Genomic DNA, 27,216 nt, shown 5'->3' on the forward strand with positions numbered 1-27,216 from the left:
TGCGGTCAAACAGAAATTATTTCAATCTTCCACCATTCATTATTCACATAGAGAATTTACAAACACTTCAAATTAAGTATGTGTTTGGTGTAGGTTTACCTTGGCGTGATGTTTTGATAACCATGTAATTCTCTCTTGGACAAGGTGAGTTTGATCAATATATTTGCCTCAATTTATTATCAAATATTTTACATGCTAATTAGCAACAGAGAAGACCTCAGCAAGACTACACATTCCTGCAGGAAGCTCCTGCATGTCATCTCTAGCCGACACTGTCAGCTACCGTTCACCAGCATGATCAGAGACCTGTGCCAATTCCATGATGAATCCATGTGCTGTATTAAAATGAATTGAATAAGGTGTTGAACTTCTTACATCCCCTTTCTCTGTCTTAGCTAGCCACTGATTGCACTTTAGCTAGCTAGTTAGCAGAGCAATAGATCAAAAAAAATCAGCCTAGATAATTGTTTGTACAGTATATCGACTTTGGTGTCTATTTCAGACCTTATGGCATTTTTCAAGGATGAGCATAAGAGCAATACAACGGGAGAAGACCACTACATGTCTGGCCATGTGGAGAAGTGCAGCTATAGTGAGGGGCAACTTACTGGTTTGGTCAGGGCCAGCATGAGGGATAAAGTTTATCCTGTGTCGGTGAATGTATCCATTAAGTTAAGTTTGAGCATATTAACAATACAACGTGTTCTATACAGCTTTCAACATTCTACAAGGAAAGAGACACTTAATCAATTATATAATCATTAACCAGATTACCCCGGATACCAGATTTAGATGAGTGATAACTCCGTTCTAGAATGTTGTCATTGATGAGAATGAATCTAAAAATCTGTTGACATTCAGAATTGACTTTGTTTAGACATCCAGCCTGTATTTTAGTTGCATGACAAATCTTCAAAGGCACAGTATTTATTTATTCGGAGTGGTACATGCATTCACACAGTCTTCATTTCTAGGATCCTTCCCACTATATGATTGATATGTCATGTTAATGGAAAAACTGCACTTGTCCTTGTGAAAATTACATTTTATTAAATATTCTTCAGATGTAACGTAATCAATTAAATCAAACTTTTATAAAGCACATTTCTTACACCAAATGCATTTCAAGGTGTTCAAAGTCATGCATTGAAAGGCATGTGGCACTTAACATCCTTCCTCTTGGCAAGTCTCTATAGGTGACCAGGAGATTCTCTCTACCACATGCAAATGCTTCCGTGGAGCTCATAAGTGTAGCCATGCAGCCTATTTTGGCGGTTCACAATATCGGCCGTACGGATGTGGAATGCGAGTGGAGGGAGCCAGCCGTGCCCAACCTGTCTCTAGGCCGACTACTACAACCCTCCTTCACGAGAGCCCAGAGTTGAGGATCTTCAGTGGCTAAGGAACCGTCTCCGGGGCAGGTTCAGTGTAATGAACCTGAGAAAGAACAACCACTACCCTCCCTGTCATCCCTGTCTGTACCGGACATTGTTAAAAAACAAGGGCACCTGGGGCATGCAGGAATCCTGGCTGGCATGGCACTGTCGATGAAGCAACAGGAGGCTATACGGCAGGAAACAGTTGGACAGCGCACCAACCCCAACTGGCACACCATGAGGAGAGGAAAGTTGATGGCCAGCAATTATGGAGCAGTGGTTAGGGCCAAGCACATTACTCCGTCGTTCCTAAAAAGGGTCCTCAGGTTACAGTCATTGGATGGGGTGTTGTCTGTAAAGTGTGGCACAGATAACAAAGAGGAGGGCATCAAGGCATTAAAAATGGCTACAGGGATGGAAGTGCAGGAGTCAGGGCTTTGGGTCACGGGGTCTGGGATCCTGGGTGCCTCACCAGATGGTCTGGTGGGCACCACAGCAGTGGTGGAGGTCAAGTGTTCCTATGGTGCAAAATAATTTACCAGTGAAGTCGAAGGATTTCTATATCAAGGATGGAGGGTCTTACCGCCTCCGTGAAGACCATCCTTACTGGCACCAGGTCCAAGGTCAGCTCCACATCACTGGAAGGGACACCTGCTTTTTCGTTGTGTGGACCACCAAAGACTCAATCACCATCCCCATCATATTGTCTCTCCTGTCAGTACCTGTTTTCAGGAAATGTTCCACATAGTTCATACACACCCCCTAGGCTCACGGAATATGTTATATTACAGACAAGTTTGTCTCAAAGCAGCCAACTAAAGTAATGTAGTTAACATTATCATGGGCACAATTATTTAAAATGATTTCTTACCCCTGTGTCTTACTTGCTGAAGGCCCCAGTCATCGCTGCATGTACCTGACATTGTTGAAAAACAAGTGAACAATGATTAAAGATCATACACAAACAATAGGCTCCTAAAATAGGTTATATTACGTTCAAGTCTTGCTCAAAGAAGGCAACTAAAGTAATTTAGTTAATGTAAGTTCAATAACAAAGGCTGAACTTCTCACAGCATTTTATCATGGGCACAGTGAGACTTTATATTTTACATTTGAGTCATTTAGCAGACGCTCTTATCCTGCGCGACTTACAGTTTTAGTGAGTGCATACATTTTTTCATACTGGCCCCCCGTGGGAATCAAACCCCCAACCCTGGTGTTGCAAGTGCCATGCTCTACCAACTGAGCTACAGGCTATATCTGTGATGTTTAAATTATGTCTTACCCCCAGAGTGAGAGAGAGTGAGAGAGAGTACATCACTTCCAGCAGATCTCCTTGCTTAGGGTGGCGTTGATCATGCACTGCTTCTCGTGGGGTGAGTCTGATGTTCCGCATGTCATGCCTCATGTCTAAAACATAGGGAAAAGGGGACATAGTCAAAATGTCAATGCATCTACAAATTCAATGTTTTACACAATATTGTATCATATTTGATGAGTTACTGACCTGTTCGTCCACAGGCTTGATGTGCTGTAGTCTCTGTACGCACGCGCTCAGATCACACTGGCAGATGATGTCCATGTACCAGATGATCTGAGGGATGCACTCCTGTTGGACTAGAAAACAAAGAGACATTTGGTCAGTGGTACGCCTTTTTCAATGCTGTATCACTGTCTTTATCTGGACAGAAAATGCATTGTTTATCATAACACAAACCCACATTGGACAATGTGACAAGTGGTCCCTCAACACCCAATCCTCATGCCTCATTGTTTGTTGTTGTTTGCCAATCAACAGTCTGGATCCTCCATTTCTGCCATGGTAGATGAGCTACCTTTTCTGGTAAATACAGGGCCATTTCTCTTTCCCACTGGAAAATGGCAGTTACAGACTCAAGTGTTGTCACTGGGTTTCCGGTCCTCCCATCTGAAAGACAAAAAAGTTACTTTTACTAGCTAGCTAAGTTGATTACTATAATTATAAAAACTATATTAAAATACCATAACCCACAGACTTGACAATAGTAACGGTAAAATATATATCAGCAAATCTAAAATCCTACTATGTGGATAGGACATTTCTGCTGGGATGGAGGAATTATCTGGAATGCTCAACTAGATGATCAGGACAGTCTAGGGTACTATTTGCCCGAAGAGGTGAAGTATTGTGTTGCGCTAGACTGTACTTCTGATTCTAATTCTCAAGAGGAAAGTTAAAACCCTCAGCCATGAGGTCACCGAGGAGGACCAACAGTGATAGGGGGATCGTCTGAAAGAGACTGACATGCAGGGATGGAACATAAGGACCACGATGTCTACAAGCCCGCGTAACATTCAGGTTCTAAATTTGTGGCAGACGACGTTTGCAAAGGCAAAATGTCACTGCTGTGTCAGGCTAGTATGGCACATTTTCTACTAGCCATTTCACTGCTGTGTCACGCTAGTTTGGCACATTGTCTACTAGCCCAGTCTGAAAAGTACTAGCCTCAGGCTTAATTTCCATCCCTGCTGACATGTATAACTGACTTCACAGGTCATTTGATTAGTCATGTACAACAGATGCACTCATAGAACAAAACCGTTTCTGTTTTGTATTGGAAAACATTGAGCCCACAAGTCCTTTGTGAGCTAGCTAGCCAGCTAGTTAACATTAGCTCACCGTTTGTGTAGTCACACTTTTCTACGTGCTTGCATGCTAGCTAATGGTAGACCACCAGGGCAGGGATATTTAGCTAACGTTTAGCTAGCTAGTTACATTAGCTCATCGTTCGTGTAGACAGACTTTTCCCTAGACCCCACGGGTGGTGGCATGCTAGCTAGTCCATCAGGACAGGGATATTTCACCTAACCTAACCAAAATAGCTTGTTAGTAGTAAGCAAACAGGGCTTACCTTATCACACAGCTCCAGTGATGCCTCTCTCTTACAGAGGTCGGAAAACAATCAAATGCACGTGTACTTATCGGAGTAATGGTTACAATCCGGTACATAGAACAGAGCCAGCATTGCTTCTGATCGACGGAGAGACCTAGGGTTAGCTAGTTAGCTACAAAGGCCAGGGTAATAAAAAAATGCTAAAGGTAGCTAGCTAGGTAATTTGAAAAATGATAAACAAGAATAAAAACGAGAAATACTCGATATCAGTTATTTACATGAGAAACTAAAAAGGCCATAATATCTACTTGCTACTTGTCGATGAGAGTTTGCATGGAGAAATGTGGAAGTTTTTCCCACCCTGCGCCTTCAGTGATGGCGTCAAAGCTTGTGTAGTTCGGTATACAATGGCTTGCGAAAGTATTCACCTCCCTTGGCATTTTTCCTATTTTGTTGCCTTACAACCTGGAATTAAAATGGATTTTTGGGGGGTTTGTGTCATTTGATTTACACAACATGCCTACCACTTTGAAGATACAAAATATGTTTTTCTTATGAAACAAAGAAGAAATAAGACAAAAAAAACAGAAAACTTGAGCATGCATAACTCTTCACCCCTCCAAAGTCAATAATTTGTAGAGCCACCTTTTGCAGCAATTACAGCTGCAAGTCTCTTGGGGTATGTCTCTATAAGCTTGGCACATCTAGCCACTGGGCTTTTTGCCTATTCTTCAAGGCAAAACTGCTCCAGCTCCTTCAAGTTGGATGGGTTCCACTGGTTTACAGCAATCTTTAAGTCATACCACAGATTCTCAATTGGATTGAGGTCTGGGCTTTGACTAGGCCATTCCAATACATTTTAATGTTTCCCCTTAAACCACTTGAGTGTTGCTTTAGCAGTATGCTTAGGGTCATTGTCCTGCTGGAAGGTGAACCTCCGTCCCAGTCTTAAATCTCTGGAAGACTGAAACAGGTTTCCCTCAAGAATTTCCCTGTATTTAGCGCCATCCATCATTCCTTCAATTCTGACCAGTTTCCCAGTCCCTGCCGATGAAAAACATCCCCACAGCATGATGCTGCCACCGCCATGCTTCACTGTGGGGATGGTGTTCTCGGGGTGATGAGAGGTGTTGGGTTTGCGCCAGACATAGAGTTTTCCTTGAAGGCCAAAAAGCTCAATTTTAGTCTCATCTGACCAGAGTACCTTCTTCCATATGTTTGGGGAGTCTCCCACATGCCTTTTGGCGAACACCAAACGTGTTTGCTTATTTATTTTTTTAAGCAATGGCTTTTTTCCATTTTTTTATAATGGGATTTGATGGTGCTCCGTGGGATGTTCAAGGTTTCAGATGTTTTTTTATAACCCAAACCTGATCTGTACTTCTCCATAACTTTGTCCCTGACCTGTTTGGAGAGCTCCTTGGTCTTCATGGTGCTACTTGCTTGGTGGTACCCCTTGCTTAGTGGTGTTGCAGACTCTGGGGCCTTTCAGAACAGCTGTATATATACTGAGATCATGTGACACTTAGATTGCACACAGGTGTGGACTTTATTTAACTAATTATGTGACTTCTGAAGGTAATTGGTTGCACCAGATCTTATTTAGGGGCTTCATAGCAAAAGGGATGAATAGAAATGCACGCACCACTTTTCCATTATTTATTTTGTAGAATTTTTTGAAAACAGTTATTTTTTTCATTTCACTTCACCAATTTGGACTACTTTGTGTATGTCCATTACATGAAATCCAAATAAAAAAACATTTACATTGCAGGTTGCAATGCAACAAAATAGCAAAAACGCAAATGGGGATGAATACTTTTGCAAGGCACTGTAATAGCCACATTAGTGACTAATTAGCATTTCAATTTTGGGGGATAATTACAAGTGAATACATTGATAAATGTTACCTTGTCCAAGAGATATTTGCGCGGTTAGCAAAACGTCAAGCCAGGGTAAGCCTACACGAAACACAGACCTTATATGAAGTAGAAAAATCTATGGTGGCAAAAGATTGGAACCATTTCCGGGTTTTACCGCTAGGTTTTATGGGTATTATGAGTCATACTGTGGTACTCAATAGAGTGGTCATATTAATTTGTAGGCCAAATCATTCAGACGCTACAGACATTTTTGTGAGAAGACCGATTTTCGGGATGTCTCCTGGTCTGAAAAACAGTGCTGTAGCTCTGCCACTTTCCACTGCAGATGCGGAAGGCTAACATAGGCGGATGTGATGGATTGAGACGCAGCCCATGCAAAAAAAACAGATATCTCTATCTTAAACATACAGATTTTTATGGGGATTTATATATTATGTTAATTAGATTGACGCACTAGTCGACTCTTAAGAATTTGTATTAAAAATCAGTAGAAAATTCAAGTACTTCATTATTGAGAAATCGGTATCCAGAAGTTTACTCAAAGAAATTGACTTTCTCTGACGGACGACTTTTGTGCAAAGTCTCATGGTACTGTATATCAAAGCTGTATAAAGGCCGCTTCTCTGAAACGATGTTGCAATTATTCCAGTTGATATAAATTAGGTGTTCGTGTGCTGAATTGTAAGGTGACGAGGATCAATATATTATTCCTTTAAAACATTATCATGGTTCATTGTAGCTTCACCTCACCTATAGCATTGAGTGCACTTCATCGCCATTAATTAATAATTACATAAACTTTGATTAAGAATGGCAATCAAGGTCATTTTAATATGTAGGTCTTCTGCAAAATCTCTGAATCATTTCCATGAGTTGTGAAGTTTAATTAGTTCATATTTAATGGATCGGGGAGGGATTTCAAGTGCTGTCACGTTTGAATAAGGCTTGCATAAAGAAGAGTAATTGTGACTTTATAGAGTAAATGCCGTATAATTCCACCATATAGGACACATTCACGGAACTAATTATATGATGTTATAAGCAAAGCCAGGGATGTGTAAATACATATGGATGTACAGTATATGGCATATGCATTTACATTTACTTGATTATTTCCTTCTCCATGTGAGTGATGAGAACATTCTTTTAAATGTTTTGGTAAATTACTAGTCTTTAGGTGCACTACAGCTTTGTGAGAATGTGGAGTCTGTTTATTTCCACAAATCATCAAACAACCTACTGTATGATAGAGGAAAGAAGAAGAATGTATGGCCATGCTAAATTAATTTGCTTGCTAGCATTGGTCAAATTTGTAAGTTGCTCTGGATAAGAACGTCTGCTAAATGACGTAAATGTAAATGTAAATGTCAAACTACAATTCATTTTCAATGTGTGATTTACTGTAAATAGGAGTCATTGTTGAGTCAAATACTTGACAGGATTGGCTCCAAAAGACTTTGCCAACTGTCCGCCTCTTGTCGATGCTTGCATGAGAGAGCTTGCCAAAGAACCCTCCAAAATAGTACACCAGGCAAAGAAAAACACATTATATTGGTTGTTTTCACAATAACTGACTTTAAACCACTATTTTCTCAGCACTTAAAAAATACAAGCACAAATACCTTTCAGAAATGAGAGTAAATATTTTCCAGAAGTGGAAAAGGATTTGCTCTGAAAATGTGAAGGACTACCGTACAGGAACCTTATGAGCTTGTGTTGCTTTCTCATGCATAAGACATTTTGATTCAAACCTCAAAGCTTTCACCACATAGACACCGATAAGTAGTTTAGGCATCTTTTTTAATAGATCAACTTCAAATAGTAGCAACCCTAATCCATCCCAACATATATATACCCCATTCAATAAAGACTGTGAATCATAGCTTTAAGTCTTGCCTTTTTATGGTGCCATAGTACCATAAAAGAGTGTAGTAATCTGCAGCTTTCTAAACTGAAGGTAAGAGAACAAGAGTTTTCCTTAGGACAGGTGGGACGATATTTTGGAGGATAAGAAGCTGCATCTGTGATTCCTCAGGAGGATTCCTGGCTTCCTTGGCCTAGTTGTGTGTAAAATATGTTAACCCGGGCTCCAGGGGGATTTCCTTGCAGCTCTCACTAACATCTGACCAACCTATTCAGGCTGTCAGTCCAACAGGACTTCATTAAAATGTGTGGTGGTAGAGGACATGTACAAAGCCACAACCTCATCCTTCCATTATCAGAACATCAAAAGATGTAATACCACAAACTTCCCTTATCCGCTGTTGAATGTTTCAGTGGGCATGCCCATTAAGTTTTTTAAAATTAAGACTGCGGTATAAAAAGGACGGCAGGTTTTTTCCAATATAGAAAATGTAATTCTGTTCAACATGCCAGAACATCTGAAAGCAATACAATTCAATAATTAATCATATGAAATTGTGCTGGATGAGACATAGCTTTTTGAAAAGGCAAGTGACCCTAATATATGTATTTACTGAATTATTAGGGACACAACTTTTCGGTCGCACTTTAAACTTGATCTACTGTAATTTATGTCTGCATCAACCATTACACTACTCTTCCAATAGGCTCAACAATACCCCAACTTGTAAGTATGAGTGAATCAGTACTTCTGATTGGTTGCCCTAAATGTGTTAATTTATTTGTTTACTCTGACCAGGGAGATAGTCTTTGAGTTCCTTTGATGTGAGGACTGTGATTTGAAATGGGAACTCAGCACTGGTGGAACGTCCCAGATTTTCCCTCCCCTATTCTCTATGAGCTGTTATTGGAAGCCATATCCCATAAATCAGTGAGGCACACAATCGTAATTAGGGGACATTTGTGAGGGGATCCAACTCTCATTATGGCCGGCTCACCATCAATCCCCCAGTCTGCTGCACTACTGGGCCTCTGGTGTCGTAAAGGACAATATGGCCGGATTTAGATCCATTGCGAACCCAGCCCAAATTAATCTCCAGCCAGCAATAAGTAGCTTTGTAATGATAATGTTGACAGGGACTGTGTCTTAGGACCATCTTGCATTTTGATGCCAGCAACAATGACACAGAGCAGATTCAGAAATGTGCACCGAGGGGGCCAAATGGTGGGATTGGGCATTCCCATAGCACCCGACAGGCAATCTCGTAAACAAAAGCTAAGGAGCGGTGAATGGGGAAGGGGTTAGTGGGTACACATAAGCTTTATGTGTGAGGGAATGCAGAGATGAGTCCACCTCGCGGAGTTCCTTGCAGAGGCTGGTCCCACTCGTGGAGCTCTGAGCAGATGTAGGCTTGGCATCAGTATCAGAGAGGAAAGGAAAAAAGCATTCATGTACTTGTCAATTCGATGGTAACGGAATTAGGCTGACACTCAGATTTTTCACTTTAAAATGTATGCCAAATGAAAAACATTGATTTCAAATTTTAACAAACCATACAACTCTATGCACAAGGACTACTTTGAAGAATTTACACAGAACATTTCACAAACACATTTACTGGAAGAACTGTGTAGATGCAAAGTTTGGTAACAGAATTACGGTAAAATCTCCCTCAGTTTTCTATGCGACCACGTTTTCCAAAACTCTTAAATATCTGCTCCGAATAAAAAATCAAAGATGTCTGCAGAAAGAATGGGTGTCAGCTAAGACATGACACCTTGAGTTTGAAATCTCTTTTGATTATTGAACTACAGTAAGTGAAGTGGACTTACACCCGGTAACAGAGTTACAGTAACGGAATTACATCATGGGTCCCTGATCTATACTATACAGAAATGCATAATTATGGATATGAATGTCATTCTCTTCATGGCTATGTATCCTGAATAGGTACATAAAGGTAGAAATATGCAATATCATCCTTTGTATAAATGGGTATTATTCTACACACTGGCTATTCTTCTAATGAGCTCTGCCCCCAAACAAGACCATATTTCGTTGGTCTGAACCAATCAACAATTAAGATGTTTTACACGTTTGTACAGCACAGTAGAGCACAGTACAGATGTAGGATCTTAATTTGATCACCCTGTTGCAGGAGAACTTTCCTAGAATGCAGGACATGTCAAACCTATAGTGTATTTGAGGTTTTAAAAGGCTTCTGAAGTTTGTAATTTCCACTTTGAAATTTCAGACTTGATTTTCCCTTATGGAGTGAAAGTTATTGATAATAAGTGTTAGATGGAGAAAATAGGACCTCACTGAAATTAATATGGAGGCCCTCCCTTCAGCAAAATATGTTTTACCTAAACCCTCCCTGAACACTTGAAAAAACACAAGTGACCCTTCCCTATAACCAAAATAGTGGATTGCAGAGAACATGTCTACTACTGTTTACACTTGGACAGACCAGAGCCTTAGATATGCAGTTTTAGAAACTGTTCTTCGTCTTGTAAGCATTACATGTCAACGCAGGAATTTTGATATCGCACAGGACTCCAGGCCAGAAGGTTGTGGGTTCGCAGGCCACTGTGGACAAGAGAAGGGGTGGAAATATCTCATTTTATAGTAAAAGCATTGCATTAATCTATCATCGTATTTTCAGGTCCGAGAAAAATTGTACATCATTTTAGCATAACATTTTTTAATACCACACAAGTTACAGGCTTAGAATGGAGAGAGGCCTATGTGTTAATCTTTTCATATTTCTATAATGCCAAATCAGTGTGTCTTGTTTGCAAATAATTACATCTGAGACATCGTTGGGAATCTGAGCATGGTACTTTCAAAAGTTAGGCCTACCTTTCCACCCCAGACAGAGTAGGCCAACCCACACAGAAACATTTAAGCTTTAACTACTGGCTACTCTTCTTCCATGGCTTAACCCAACGAGAGGTCACAAGTGTTTCCCTAAAATATTTCTGGGTTTGAACATCTTCTATTGTACAGAAAGTAAATAGCTTAATCAATTGATAGTGACATAATTAGATGACTTCCCAAGCAAAGTCCATTTTTTGTTTCCTTGGCTATAGAAGGTTGTAGCTCAGCCTCTGAATGTCAAAGAAACTAAACATATGAATCCGAGTCACGTCTTTCCCAGTTATTTTACAGCTTGTTTCTAGCATAAAGCATCGCGGTCCAAAGCGCTGTTATAGATTTATATTCATTAAGCGTTATTATACCCCAGCATCTTGTGCCTCCTTCCATTTTGTGTAATGGATAATGAAAAGCCATCTGTCACTGAATAAAATCCTTCTCCAGTGTTTTTAGGCCAATGGATCTGTTTTATTTTCTTCAAAATCTTAAGCTAACAAGGGCTAGGCCCGTGCTTTCTGCCATTTTATTTAATAAAAGGTAGGCCTATGGCATATCATCAAATAAAATAAAATCAAACGTATTTATAAAGCCCTTTTTACATCAGCAGATGTCAAAAAGTGCTGTACAGAAACCCAGCCTAAAACCCCAAACAGCAAGCAATGCAGATGTAAAAGCACAGTGGCTAGGAAAAACTCCCTAGAAAAGCAGGAACCTAGGAGGAAACCAAGAGAAGAACCAGGCTCTGAGGGATGGCCAGTCCTCTTCTGGCTGTGCCGGGTGGAGATTATAAGAGTGCATGGCCAGATTGTTCTTTAAGATATTCAAACATTCATAGATGACCAACAGGGTCAAATAATAATCACAGTGGTTGTAGAGGGTGCAACATGAGTAAATGTCAGTTGGCTTTTTATAGCCGAGTATTCAGCGGTCGAGACAGCAGGTGTGGTAGAGAGAGAGTCTAAAAACAGCAGGTCCGGGACAAGGTAACACGTCCGGTGAACAGATCAGGGTTCCATAGCCACAGGCAGAACAGTTGAAACTGGAGCAGCAGCACAACCTGGTGGACTGGGGACAGCCAGGAGTTATCAGGCCAGGTAGTCCTGAGGCATGGTCCTTGGGCTCAGGTCCTCCGGGAGGGGAAAGAGAGAGAGAGAGGGATTGTACTTAAATTCACACAGGACACCAGATAAGACAGGAGAATTACACCAGATATAACAGACTGACACTAGCCCCCCAGCACATAGACTATTGCAGCATAGATACTGGAGGCTGAGACGGGGTGGGGGGGTGGGGGACACTGTGGTTAATGTTAATGTTACTACTTAGCTTTTTCAGCTGGTGGAGGTCCTGTAGATGCATGTCCAGATAAAGTGTCCTGTGAGAAAAAGTTGAATGAAAAAAGTTGAGCGAGGAAAAAACTAAGACGTTGGTAAATGTGTTAAATGCAGAGTTTTGATTAACCGGTTATTAAAAGTAAAAAACGAAAAGTTTTGCTGGTAGCCAAGTAGCAACAAACAGCACAGCAGCACAGAGACAAGTCCAGAGACAACTCTCTGTCTCTCATACCCCCTCAATTCACATTAGTTTGTAGCCCAAACAGTTCGGACGCTACAAAGACAAGTTGACACAAGACGGTACAAACTTCAGACGAGTCCCCTGACACTTGTGGGGGTCGTAGAGCAAACCTGAGACCACCACCAAACTGTTCGGACCCCACAGACAATTTTGTGAGAAACTATTTTTGGGATGTCTCATGGTCTGACAAGCAACGCTCTAGCTCTATCACCTTTCACCATAGACACTGATGTGTTACATAGGCGGATGCGGTGGATTGAGATGCATCCAATAAAAAAATAAAAGATATCTCTAGCTTCAATTGACAGATTTTTATGGGGATTTTTTTATTATGCGAATTAGATTAATGCGGGAGCGCGGACATCGACCTTAGGGTGATAAACTGAACAGAACATAGGCTATAGGCTAGTCCGCGTGCAAGAGTGCATTTTTTGGACTAGGCCTTGACTGTCCTCCTGCCACTGTAGGCCTACACAGCACAGCCATTGGTTAGGCAGCACACAAAAACATTTTTGATCAGCAAGAGCAGAGCAGGCCGGGGCTCAAGTTTAGAATATCCATTGCAGTGTGTAATACAGCCTAGTTTTCTTTACACCATCCCAGCAGTTATCTTAGAAATAAAATGTTGCTCTGTGCTTCTCCGAGCATGCACTTCGTAGCCTATAGGCTTTGGATCATTTGACTGAGACCACACTAAATAGCCTATAGGCGTACTTGATATTGCGTGCCCAGTGGAGAATCAGAGATGAGGGGTGGCATCGAGCACACATCGATTTATAGCCTAATAAGCAACTAATTCTAAAACACTGCAAAATATGGAAATGTTATCAATTACAAATTACATGACCATCCCTTGGACTAGATTTAAAAAATACTAAATCCTCCCCGTGACTGAAATTGAAAAAGCATGACCCGCCCCCATTTTCCTCCAGGTACCCATTCTGTATATTTTGATCCATCCCTTACAAAACATTTATCAACCCCTACATAAATGTCCTTTAATTATAATCCACATAAGAATTCACATTCCCTGTTTCTGCAGGATTATTTTCCTGTTGTAGCAAACTGGCTCAAATTAGATCCTACATCTGTACATAACGGTAGAGTAGAGTATAGTTCAGTACACTAGAGTAGAGTACAATACTCTAGTGTGTTCTACTCTACTGTACTATACTGTACTCTACTCTACTTTTCTTTACTGTACTGTGATTCACTGTACTGTACTGTGCTGTCCAAACTTGTGAATCATAGATGTCTATGATTGGTTTAGATTTGGTACGGTCACCAATCATGGATGTCTATGTTTAGAGGTCAAATCAAGGCCGGTCCAGACCGGCCCAAAAAACAAAGTACGTGGATGTTGAAATCAAGGCCAGGGCGAACTGACCAAATTTCAACTACTTTTTAACATCTATGGACTTCCAGTGTCGGTCGGTGATCAGTGAGTTCGAATGCTGGTTACAATAAATGGAAAGAGATGGGGCTCATGGGTAGGTGTCAGGTAGGTTTCAACACTTATAAAACCATGAATTACTGTCACAGTAAAAGGCTCAGATAGTGTCCTTTACTCACAGCCATCGCTGTGAAGTTTGCAAAAACAAAACAAAAAAGGTTATGGAAAAATCTACTTCTCATTATCCATGTAATGGAACAGTTATCGAATAATCTTGCTCACATATACACCCTGTTGTGAATGTAATTTACTTATTCTTACCCTGCTTATTTATCTGTAGATGAGGAACATATCATCAGCAACTCTTGGAGGACAGTGAAAGTAGTCTTTAGAAATATTTATTATGTACAGTGAGGGAAAAAAGTATTTGATCCCCTGCTGATTTTGTACGTTTGCCCACTGACAAAGACATGATCAGTATATAATTTTAATTGTAGGTTTATTTGAACAGTGAGAGACAGAATAACAACAACATAAATCCAGAAAAACGCATGTCAAAAATGTTATAAATTGATTTGCATTTTAATGAGGGAAATAAGTATTTGACCCCTCTGCAAAACATGACTTAGTACTTGGTGGCAAAACCCTTGCTGGCAATCACAGAGGTCAGACGTTTCTTGTAGTTGGCCACCAGGTTTGGTCACCAGGTTTGCACATAATGTGCTTCTTCTTGAGCCACTCCTTTTACATTTTACATTTACGTCATTTAGCCGACGCTCTTATCCAGAGCGACTTACAAATTGGTGCATTCACCCTATAGCCAGTGGGTTAACCACTTTACAATTTTTTAAATTTTTTTTATTATAATTTTTTTGGGGGGGGTAGAAGGATTACTTTATCCTATCCCAGGTATTCCTTAAAGAGGTGGGGTTTCAAATGTCTCCGGAAGGAGGTGAGTGACTCCGCTGTCCTGGCGTCGTGAGGGAGCTTGTTCCACCATTGGGGTGCCAGAGCAGCGAACAGTTTTGACTGGGCTGAGCAGGAACTATGCTTCCACAGAGGAAGGGGAGCCAGCAGGCCAGAGGTGGATGAACGCAATGCCCTCGTTTGGGTGTAGGGACTGATCAGAGCCTGAAGGTACGGAGGTGCCGTTCCCCTCACTGCTCCATAGGCAAGCACCATGGTCTTGTAACGGATGCGAGCTTCAACTGGAAGCCAATGGAGTGTGCGGAGGAGGGGGGTGACGTGAGAGAACTTGGGAAGGTTGAACACCAGACGGGCTGCGGCATTCTGGATGAGTTGTAGGGGTTTAATGGCACAGGCAGGGAGCCCAGCCAACAGCGAGTTGCAGTAATCCAGACGGGAGATGACAAGTGCCTGGATTAGGACCTGTGCCGCTTCCTGTGTAAGGCAGGGTCGTACTCTCCGAATGTTGTAGAGCATGAACCTGCAGGATCGGGTCACCGCCTTGATGTTAGCGGAGAACGACAGGGTGTTGTCCAGGGTCACGCCAAGGCTCTTCGCACTCTGGGAGGAGGACACAACGGAGTTGTTAACCGTGATGGCGAGATCATGGAACGGGCAGTCCTTCCCCGGGAGGAAGAGCAGCTCCGTCTTGCCAGGGTTCAGCTTGAGGTGTTGATCCGTCATCCATACTGATATGTCTGCCAGACATGCAGAGATGCGATTCGCCACCTGGTTATCAGAAGGGGGAAAGGAGAAGATTAGTTGTGTATCGTCAGCGTAGCAATGATAGGAGAGGCCATGTGAGGATATGACAGAGCCAAGTGACTTGGTGTATAGGGAGAAAAGGAGAGGGCCTAGAACTGAGCCCTGGGGGACACCAGTGGTGAGAGCACGTGGTGCGGAGACAGCTTCTCGCCACGCCACTTGGTAGGAGCGACCGGTCAGGTAGGACGCAATCCAGGAGTGAGCCGCGCCGGAGATGCCCAGCTCGGAGAGGGTGGAGAGGAGGATCTGATGGTTCACAGTATCAAAGGCAGCAGACAGGTCTAGAAGGACAAGAGCCTTTGTTGCCTTGGCCGTGTGTTTTGGGTCATTGTCATGCTGGAATACCCATCCACGACCCATTTTCAATGCCCTGGTTGAGGGAAGGAGGTTCTCACCCAAGATTTGACGGTACATGGCCCCGTCCATCGTCCCTTTGATGTGGTGAAGTTGTCCTGTCCCCTTAGCAGAAAAACACCACTAAATCATAATGTTTCCACCTCCATGTTTGACGGTGGGGATGGTGGTCTTGGGGTCATAGGCAGCATTCCTCCTCCTCCAAACACGGCGAGTTGAGTTGATGCCAAAGAGCTCCATTTTGGTCTCATCTGACCACAACTCTTTCACCCAGTTCTCCTCTGAATCATTCAGATGTTCATTGGCAAACTTCAGACAGCCCTGTATATGTGCTTTCTTGAGCAGGGGGACCTTGCAGGCACTGCAGGATTTCAGTCCTTCACGGCATAGAGTGTTACCAATTGTTTTCTTGGTGACTACGGACCCAGCTACCTTGAGATCATTGACAAGATCCTCCCGTGTAGTTCTGGGCTGATTCCTCACCATTCTCATGATCATTGCAACTCCACAAGGTGAGATCTTGCATGGAGCCCCAGGCCGAGGGAGATTGACAGGTATTTTGTGTTTCTTCCATTTGCGAATAATCGCACCAACTGTTGTCACCTTCTCACCATGCTGCTTGGCAATGGTCTTGTAGCCCATTCCAGCCTTGTGTAGGTCTACAATCTTGTCCCTGACATCCTTGGAGAGCTCTTTGGTCTTGGCCATGGTGGAGAGTTTGGAATCTGATTGATTGATTGCTTCTGTGTACAGGTGTCTGTTATACAGGTAACAAGCTGAGATTAGGTGCACTCCCTTTAAGAGTGTGCTCCCAATCTCAGCTCTTTACCTGTATAAAAGACACCTGGGAGCCAGAAATCATTCTGATTGAGAGGGGGTCAAATACTTATTTCCCTCATTAAAATGCAAATCAATTTATAACATTTTTGACATAAGTTTTTCTGGATTTTTTTGTTGTTATTCTGTCTCTCCCTGTTCAAATAAACCTACCATAAAAATTATAGGCTGATCATTTCTTTGTCAGTGGGCAAACGTACAAAATCAGCAGGGGATCAAATACTTTTTTCCCCTCACTGTATATTACAGCCTTCATCAAGGGTTTTCATGTTGTTATTTAGCTTCAAGTGAAGTTATACATTTTCAGTAACAAGCAATTAACATGAACTGAGGTTAAAATCCAGTCATGCAGGTCATCATGGATTGTAAGAGGCATATTGTAATTATTATAATGGAATAATATATTTTGTGGTTTGTCTGTTTATGCTGTCGTTGTCTATCAAACCATGTCCCTCAAACTATAGTTGAGAGAGATGTAAAATTTTAAGATCTTAGCATATGAGGGGAAGATTTAAAAATGTATCCACATCTGTAAGTATTTCAACCAAATACATGAAGAACCACATTAGAAAGCACAACAGACATCTATGCAATCAATCTATGTTCTATGCAGTTACAAACTTACATAATATCAGTGGCGGGTCCAGCCCCCTCCCCTGAAATCTTATTGGCCACCCCAGTGCCCCCCAGAAATTCTGATAGGTCAGAAACAACGCTCCCTCTGCATTTAATGTTTTGAACCAACAAAATTATATTTAATTAAGGTTCAATATTTTATGGTCCCCCTAAACTGGGTCTGTGCCCCACCTTGGACGCCCCATTCAAAATGTTCTGGACACGCCACTGCATAATATAATATTGAATCTTAATATATTCCACCTACACTGAGGCCAGTGGGAAATGTCTTAGACAACATATCATAGACAGTTTTGATTTGGGCTTGTGTTTGGAACGTCTCTTTAACAACCCTTGACAGCATCTTCCAGGGCCAGAGAGAAACCTTCCTACAACAGAGTGCTTTCAAATCTAAACCAACACCAAAAATATATATCCAGGTCCAATTTGTGGAGTTAATTTGACAAGTGTTGGAACAGAGTTGAATAAGTGTGAACTATGGAATATGAATGAAGAAACCAGGCTATAGAACATCACTACAGATTTTCAAGCAAACAATAAACAATGAAGAAACAATAAACAATGAAGTCTCTAAAACATCCAAAATGGTCTTCAAGGCCAGTTCACAGTAGGAGAGCAAAAATCTACTACAAATCTTCAGCAACAGGAGTCGTTGCTAACTTGCTATAGCAATTACAAGAGGGGAAGTCTATTTTGACAATCATAAAACATCATGCCGAGGACTTCAGTGGCAATATAATTACAGGCCAGTAAAAATCTTATTTTTATCAAATTATTTTTTGTTCAAAATCTTCAGTAATTAAATACATAGGCTTTGCATATTTTCCATGGACTGTATTGGACTTAAGCCTTTCTCACTTGACTAAAAGCATCACAATTATACAGCGGCTTGCGAAAGTATTCACCCCCCTTGGCATTTTTCCTATTTTGTTGCCTTACAAATTGGAATTAAAATTGATTTTTTGGGGGATTGTATTATATGATTTACACAACATGCCTACCACTTTGAAGATGCAAAATATTTTTCCTTGTGAAACAAACAAGAAATAAGACAAAAAAACTGAAAACTTGAGCGTGCATAACTATTCATCCCCCCCCAAAGTCAATACTTTGTAGAGGCACCTTTTGCAGCAATTACAGCTGCAAGTCACTTTGGTTAGTTAACAGGTTTCTCTCAAGAATTTCCCTGTATTTAGCGCCATCCATCATTCCTTCAATTCTGACCAGTTTCCCAGTCCCTGCCGATGAAAAACATCCCCACAGCATGATGCTGCCACCACCATGATTCACTGTGGGGATAGTGTTCTCGGGGTGATGAGAGGTGTTGGGTTTGCTTAAGACAAAGCCCAGCTCTGTGGAGTGTACGGCTTAAAGTGGTCCTATGGACAGATACTTCAATCTCCGCTGTGAAGCTTTGCAGCTCCTTGAGGGTTATCTTTGGTCTCTTTGTTGTCACTCTGATTAATTCCCTCCTTGCCTGGTCCGTGAGTTTTGGTGGGCGGCCCTCTCTTGGCAGGTTTGTTGTGGTGCCAAATTCTTTAAATTTTTTAATAATGGATTTAACGGTGCTCCGTGGGATGTTCAAAGTTTCAGATGTTTTTTTATAACCCAAACCTGAGCTGTACTTCTCCACAACTTTGTCCCTGACTTGTTTGGAGAGCTCATTGGTCTTCATGGTGTCGCTTGCTTGGTGGTGCCCCTTGCTTAGTGGTGTTGCAGACTCTGGGTGTCAGGGCGACGTGTATGCTGTGAGCGAAGTCAAGCGCAGGACACCGAGCTACTGGTAGACAAACTTTACTTGCACAGTAATCAAATTTACAAACAAAACCTCCAAACAGGGAGGAACAAAATACGCACACACCCGAACACTGCCGACCTTACGGAAAACAATCACACACAATAACCAATGAGAGAAGGGGGTTATAAAGGGAATACAATGTAACATAATGGGAAACAGGTGAAAACAATCAAGACAAACTAGACAAACACCGAAACATCGATCGGTGGAAGCTAGTACTCCGGGGACGACGAACGCCGAAGCCTGCCCGAGCACGGAGGAGGAGCAGCCTCGGCTGATTCCGTGACACTGGGGCCTTTCAGAACAGATCATGTGACACTTAGATTGCACACAGGTGGACTTTATTTAACTAATTATGTGACTTCTGAAGGTAATTGGTTCCACCAGATCTTATTTAAGGGCTTCATAGCAAAGGGGGTGAATACCTATGTACTCAGCACTTTTCCGTTATTTATTTTTTAGAATTTTTTGAAACAAGTAATTTTTTTCACTTCACCAATTTGGACTATTTTGTGTATGTTCATTACATGAAATTCCAATAAAAATCCATTTAAATTACAGGTTGTAATGCAACAATATAGGAAAAATGCCAAGGGGAATTAATACTTTTGCAAGGCACTGTAAGCCAGAAACAATTTAAACACAAAACTCTAATTACCACTTAAAATATAGCTGAAAGACCCACACCTCCTCTGCTCACTTCAAGGAGAAAAAAAGAGCGGGAAAGTAATAACCTTTAGGCAACGTTTAATAAAAATTCATTATTAAGACCAGGTATGCATACAGTCCTCAAGCACGACAGCCAGCACTTTGTATTCATGGCCAAATTCAGCTGTCATGCAGTTGTATTACTTTCAGTTACAGCTCATGAATAACATCAAACAGACCATGAAGTTATAACTATGATGGTGTAACCAGCGACTGTTTGAAGTACCTTTGAGCAGTGGTGTAGTGGATGTTATACGCAAATACAGTGCCTTCAGAAAGTATTCACACCCCCTAAGACTTTTTCCACATTTTGTTGTGTTACAGTCTGATTTTAAAATTGATTACATTTCGATTTTTGTCACTGGCCTACACGATATACCCCATTACGTCAAAGTGGAATTATGTTTTTCGAAATGTTTACAAATTAATAAAAATGAAAAGCTGAAATGTCTTGACTCAATAAGTGTTCAACCCCTTTGTAATGGCATGCCTAAATAAGTTCAGGAGTAAAAATGTGCTTAACAAGTCACATAATAAGTTGCATGGACTCTGTGTGTAATAATAGTGTTTAACATGATTTTTACTCATCTTTGTACCCCACAAATACAATTATCTGTAAGCTTCCTCAGTCGAGCAGTGAATCTCAAACACAGATTCAACCACAAAGACCAGGGAGGTATTCCAATGACTCGCAACGAAGGACACCTATTGGTAGATGGGTAAAAAACAAACAAATTAACAGACATTGACTATCCTTTTGAGCATGGTGAAGTTATTAATTACACCCAGTCACTACAAAGATACAGGTGTCCTTCCTAACTCAGTCGCCAGAGAGGAAGGAAAATACTCAAGGATTTCACCATGAGACCATCGGTGACTTTAAAAGAGTTACAGAGTTTAATAGCTGTGATAGGCGAAAAACTGAGAATGGATCAATAACATTGTAGTTACTCCATAATACTAACCTAATTGACAGACTGAAAAGAGTGAAGCCTATAGAGAACATTTTTTTTTTTCAAAACATGCATCATGTTTGCAACAAGGCACTAAATAATACTGTCAAAAATGTGGCAAAGCAATTAACTCTTTGTCCTGAATACAAAGTGCTATGTTTGGGGCAATCCAATATAACACAAATACTGAGTACCACTCTCCATATTTTCAAGCATAGTGGTGGCTGTTATGGGCATGCTTGTAATCGTTAAGGACTGGGGCATTTTTCAGGATAAAAAAGAAACAGAATGGAGCTAAGCATAGGCAAAATCCTAGAGGAAAACCTGATTCAGTCTGCTTTCCACCAGACACTGGGAGATGAATTCACCTTTCAGCAGGACAACAACCTAAAACACAAGGACAAATCTACATTGGAGTTGCTTACCAAGAAGATAGTGAATATTCCTGAGTGACGAGTTAGTTTTGACTTAAATCTGCTTGAAAATCTATGGCAAGACTTAAATGGTTGTCTAGCATTGATCAACAACCAACTTGACAGAGCTTGGTGCAAAGCTCTTAGAGACTTACCCAGAAAGACTCACAGATGTAATTGTTGCCAAATTTGATTCTAACATGTATTGACTCAGGGGTGTGAATACTTATGTAAATTATATACATGTATTTCTGTGTATGTAATTGTGTTTACTTAATTACATGCTTCAAATGGTGATAATCACTGACCATTCAACAGCTTATTTCCAGTTTCAGTGTTTTCATATGCCTCCGAATCATAAGAGCAAATAATAGCAAACGTGCGCGCAAAACCACTCAAGGTGTAAATATGGTGCAATGATGCGCTCTCATCCCTAGGCAGGAATTCCGTCTGGCTCTGCTTCATGACCTTAGCTGTTCTCTATCTATATTCCGGAGGAGCTCTTTAGCTACTTACCCTAGCCTGGCAATTAGTTAAATTTCCAGGTGAACGTATTATCATCGCAAAAAAGCAAATAGCTATCAGTTTTAGTTATGAACATAGAGCCACCGTGGTTTCAAACCATCCATCTGTGCCTGGTTGACTTCGTCACACAAAATGTTCACCTGCCTAGCACAGGGATGAGAGCTCATCAGTGGTGGTCGGTGCCGTTTAAGATGAGGGAGGACTATTTTTTTATTTTTTTATAATTTTATGAGCATGGCCTTGTTTCTATTACAGTATAGTGGATGACTGCCATTCATATTCCATTCACCCAGCTCAGTGTAACATCGATAGCTTTAGACTACAACATGATACTCACATTTTCCCTATACCCATCATGAGGTTGACAACGTACGTGCACAGGTCGAAAGAAATTGGAGTAATCAAGGTGACAGACATTGACACATTCAATACCGCCTTGCAAAATCTTGCCTGCATCTAGCTGATCTAGGGTGTAATCACTAGGCCAACAGTTGCAGACAAGAGTTTCATCTCCCCAATGTTTTTATTTTAAGGTCACACAGGAATAAGTTTAATCTCGATCATGATCTATGTGATATTTGAACTAATGCACAATTAGCTGACATTCCTAAATAAGAAGAGTAGCCTTCTGTCTTTAATATGAAAGCAGATCAAACTGTTGTCAAAAGGCAAGCCAGAATTGAAGTAAAATACCCTACTGCATTTTACTGGAAAAGGCATCAAATAGTATGTCCTGTACTAGAACACAAACCAGAGAGCTTGCTCATCAAATTCTGTATGGCTCTTCTGAGATGAAATACATTACATATTCAAGGATAACAAGGGACTTAGCTATGGAGCCACTACATATTTCCTGGCAAATAATATGTGTACAAACTTACTTCAGATTAATGTAACGGTCGGATGAACCGTATACAGGACGGTTGAGCTAACATGCGCTAATGTGATTAGCATGACGGTTGTAAGTAACAGCAATCTTTCCAGGACATAGACATGTCGTATATGGGCAGAAAGCTTACATTCTTGTTAACCTAATTCCACTGTCCAATTTGCAGTAGCTATTGCAGTGAAAACATACCATACTATTGTTTGAGGAGAGTGCACAACAACATAAAACCTATCACGGCAACTGGTTTGATACATTCACCTCTGAAGGTAAATAATGTACTTACATTCAGTAATCTTGCTCTGATTTGTCATCCTAATGGTCCCAGAGATAAAATGTAGCATAGTTTTGTTTGATAAACTGGGTTCTACAGTTTGAACCCCTGCTGTCTCTTGCTTCACACCTAACCCGCCCGGCCATCTAGGTATGTGAAAGTTAGTGTATAAGCTAATGATCCATCATGTATTACATTCTGTGGTGTGTGTAAACTTACATTTTGTATTACCATATCATTGTTGTATGTTCTCTATAGTTATGTACTTGAAAATGTATCAATTGACCAATTTGGCACATTTGGGCAGACTTGATACAAAATAGTCAAGTATTGAAATGCTTCACTGGATCAATCTGAAACTTTGCACACACAGTGCTGCCATCAGGTGGCCAAAATCTAAATTGCGCCTAAACTGCAATATTATATTGTGACCTTTCTCTTGCATTTCAAACATGTTTTTTTGTCTTTTACCAGATCTAATGTGGTATATGCTGCTACATTAATTTCACATTTCCAAAAACTTCTAAGTGTTTCCTTTCAAATGGTATCAAGAATATACATATCCTTGCTTCAGGTCCTGAGCTACAGGCAGTTAGATTTGGGGATGTCATTTTAGGCGAAAATTGAAAAAAAAGGGTCAGATCCTTAAGAGGTTAAGTACACTCTCACTCTGACATTCTGTGAACCTATTCCAGTGCCAGTAGCTGGTGAGCACAGTAGTTAGAAATCAAACCCACAACTTAGAGACATATCCCATAATAAACTACACCAAAAGCATGACAGCATCAACAGTGGGACAATTGCTCATCTATTGTAACTTCTTAGTCACTTCCTCTTATGAATTCATAAGAATCTCTATGCCAAGTCGAGGAGCACCATATTATGTCATTTGTCTGTTTTGATTGCTTTGTTATGGAAGTAAAAGGGAGAAACAAGAGTGGAGGCCACAAACACATCATAGCACAAATAAGACCAATTTTCTATTTCACTCTTCCTAAACCAGATACAATTCACTTTGGCTAATTATGGTCTCCTCGAAGAATAAGTGATTTTTGCATAACTGTCGGGCATCCTCCCATCAGAGAGGGATTTCAGGGCTTTTCTCAAAGCCTGGTGCTGCCCCAGTCGTTTTTCTAGGCAACATGTAGAGGTCCCCAGGGGTGGGGAACATGACAGTTTGTTAGCACCTGGAAGATTCAATTGCAGAAGCACCATAGCAGAAACAAATATATCAAGCCCTATTTTCTCCTGTTTGAAGTAGCAATTTTGATGTTTACCTTTTCGTTATAACAAGGTCTGGTCTATTATCTAGTAAATAGAAGCTGTCTAGGTACGTTGGATTTCATAAGCCATTGCTCGCGATGAAAGGATAATTTTTTTACAAACAAAGTACCTTCAGAAAGTATTCATACCCCTTGACTTACTTCACATTTTGTTGTTACAGCCTGAATTCAAAACGGATTAAAACAATTTCTCTCACCTGCCTACACACAATGTGAAACATGTTTTTTGAAATCTTTGCAAATGTATTGAAAATTAAATACAGAAATATCAAATTTACATAAGTATTCACACCCCTGAGTCAATACATGTTAGAATCACCTTTGGCAGCGATTACAGCTGTGAGTCTTTCTGGGTACTTCTCTAAGAGCTTTGCACACCTGGATTGTACAATATTTGTACGTTAATCTTTTAAAGAAATTGTCAAGTTGGTTGTTGATCATTGCTAGATAGCCACTTTCAAGTCTTGCCATATATTTTTAAGCCGATTTAAGTCAAAACTGTAACTAGGCCATTCAGGAACATTCAATGACGTCTTGGTAAGCAACTCCAGTGTATATTTGGCATTGTTTTAAGTTATTGGCCTGCTGAAAGGTGAATTTGTCTCTCACCGTCTGTTGGAAAGCAGACTGAACCAGGTTCTCCTCTAGGATTTTGCCTATGATTAACTCTATTCCGTTTCATTTGATCCTAGAAAACTCCTTGCCAATGACAAGCATACCCGTAAAATGATGCAGCCACCACCATGCTTTCAAATATGAAGAGTGATACTCAGTGATGTGTTGTGTTGGATTTGTCCCAAACATAATGCTTTGTATTCAGGACATGAAGTTCATTTCTTTGCCACATTTTTTGCAGTTTTACTTTAGTGTCTTATTGCAAACAGGATGCATGTTTTGGAATATTTTTATTCTGTACAGGCTTCCTTCTTGTCACTCTGTCAGTTAGGTTAGTATTGTGGAGTAACTACAATGTTGTTGATCCATCATCAGTTATCTCCTATCACAGCCATTCAATTCTGTAACTGTTTTAACGTCACCATTGGCCTCATGGTGAAATCCCTGACGGTTTTCCTTCCTCTCCGGCAACTGAGTTAGGAAGGACGCCTGTATCTTTGTAGTGATTGGGTGTATTGATACACCATCCAAAGTGTAATTAATAACTTCACCATGCTCAAAGGGATAATCAATGTCTGCTTTTTTATTTTTACCCATCTACCAATAGGTGCCCTTCTTTGAGAGGCATTGGAAAACCTCCCTGGTCTTTGTGTTTGAAATGCACTGCTCGACTGAGGGACTTACAGATAATTGTATGTGTGGGGTACTGGGATAATGTAGTCATTAGAAAATGAGTCCATGCAACTTATAATGTGAGTTGCTAAGCACATTCTTACTCCTGAACTTATTCAGGGGTTCAAATGGGTGTAGTACTTATTGACTCAAGACATTTCAGCTTTTCATTTTTGATTAGGTTGTAAAAAAAAATCTAAACATAATACCACATTGACATTATGGGGAATTGCGTGTAGGCCAGTGACACAAAATACGAATTTAATCCATTTTAAATTCAGACTTTAACACAACAAAATGTGGAAAAAGTCAAGGGGTGTGAATACTTTCTGAAAGCACTGTGTACTTCCATTCATTTTTAAACTGGTAACGGGCTACATTCAGACCAGTAGTGTGAGGCTTGAGGGCATCCTAGAGCGAAACAACTGACATGTACATATTTGTGAGAGTCTTTCCATGGAGGTGTCATATTAATGTATAGCCCAAACTGTTAGGACGCTACAGACAGATCTGTGGTACCGACTTCAGACAAGTCCTGTGATGCTTGTGAGGGATGTAGAGCAAACGAGAACACCATATTAGTTTGTAGGCCAATCCATTCGGACGCTACAGACGTTTTCGTGATTAGACCGATTTTCGGGGATGGTCTCATGGTCTGACAAACACCGCTGTAGCTCAGCCAACTTCCACCGCAGATGCAGAAGGCCTTCATTGGCGGATGTGGTGGATTGAGATGCAGCCCATGCAAAAAAACTGATATCTCTAGCTTAGACAGACTAATTTTGATGGGAATTATTTTATTACTCTAGAGGTTAATATTTAAATGTCTGAAATTGTGTGAGATACCCGTATTAAAATCCCCATGTATAATTACTAAATATCCCACACATAAAGAGCCTCTTACTTCAATAAATAATAGCTTTTTCTTATTTGCATCAGGTGCTGTACTTTTACAGGAGTGGGTCGCAGTTCCGGAGCGAACCACTAGGTGTCATCCTCCAACCTTAAGCACCTCCTCACTCACAGTCTGGACTAATAATTATCTTATTGGTGTCACCTGTGTCTACCTGTTCACCTGTGAATTTATGCCCTCACTTCCCTGTGTTCCCTTAATCTGTTTTCTCTGCTAGAACTCGATGCCAAACAGTACTAACTAACGTGAAGTGTTATCCCTGTTTCATTGTTGTTTTCAGTCATAGTTAGTATTTCATATGTTTTTGTGACAAGTTCGTTATTTTGTATCCTGAATTTGGGGTGGCCTACATTATCACTCTATTGACGGGTCGGGCCCTTTCCTGGGCTACCACGGAGTGGGAGAGTCAAACTCCGGCGTGCTCAGACTCCAACCAATTCACCCGGGAGCTACGCAAGGTGTTCGTCACTTCTAGGGTGGTGTTGGGGCACGAGGCCGGGAGGCGGCTCACAGCCTGTTGGCAGGGTGACCGTTCGGTGGCGGACTACTCCGTGGAGTTCCGGACCTGGGCTCAAGAGGCAGGATGGGAGGAGGCCGCCCTTATCGTCCTTTATGCGCAGGGGCTATCGGAGGGGATGAAGGACGAACTCTCCTTCAGGGAGCTGCCTGAGTGTTACGTTCTCCCCTCGGGTGTAGTTCGTCAGAGGAAGATAAGTAAATGCCCGTGCCTGTACACACAAGGTAAACTAGATGGATGGGGAAGAAATGTGAGGTGTA

The sequence above is a fragment of the Coregonus clupeaformis genome, chromosome 2 (genome assembly GCF_020615455.1).
Source record: "Coregonus clupeaformis isolate EN_2021a chromosome 2, ASM2061545v1, whole genome shotgun sequence".
Classification (NCBI taxonomy): domain Eukaryota; kingdom Metazoa; phylum Chordata; class Actinopteri; order Salmoniformes; family Salmonidae; genus Coregonus; species Coregonus clupeaformis.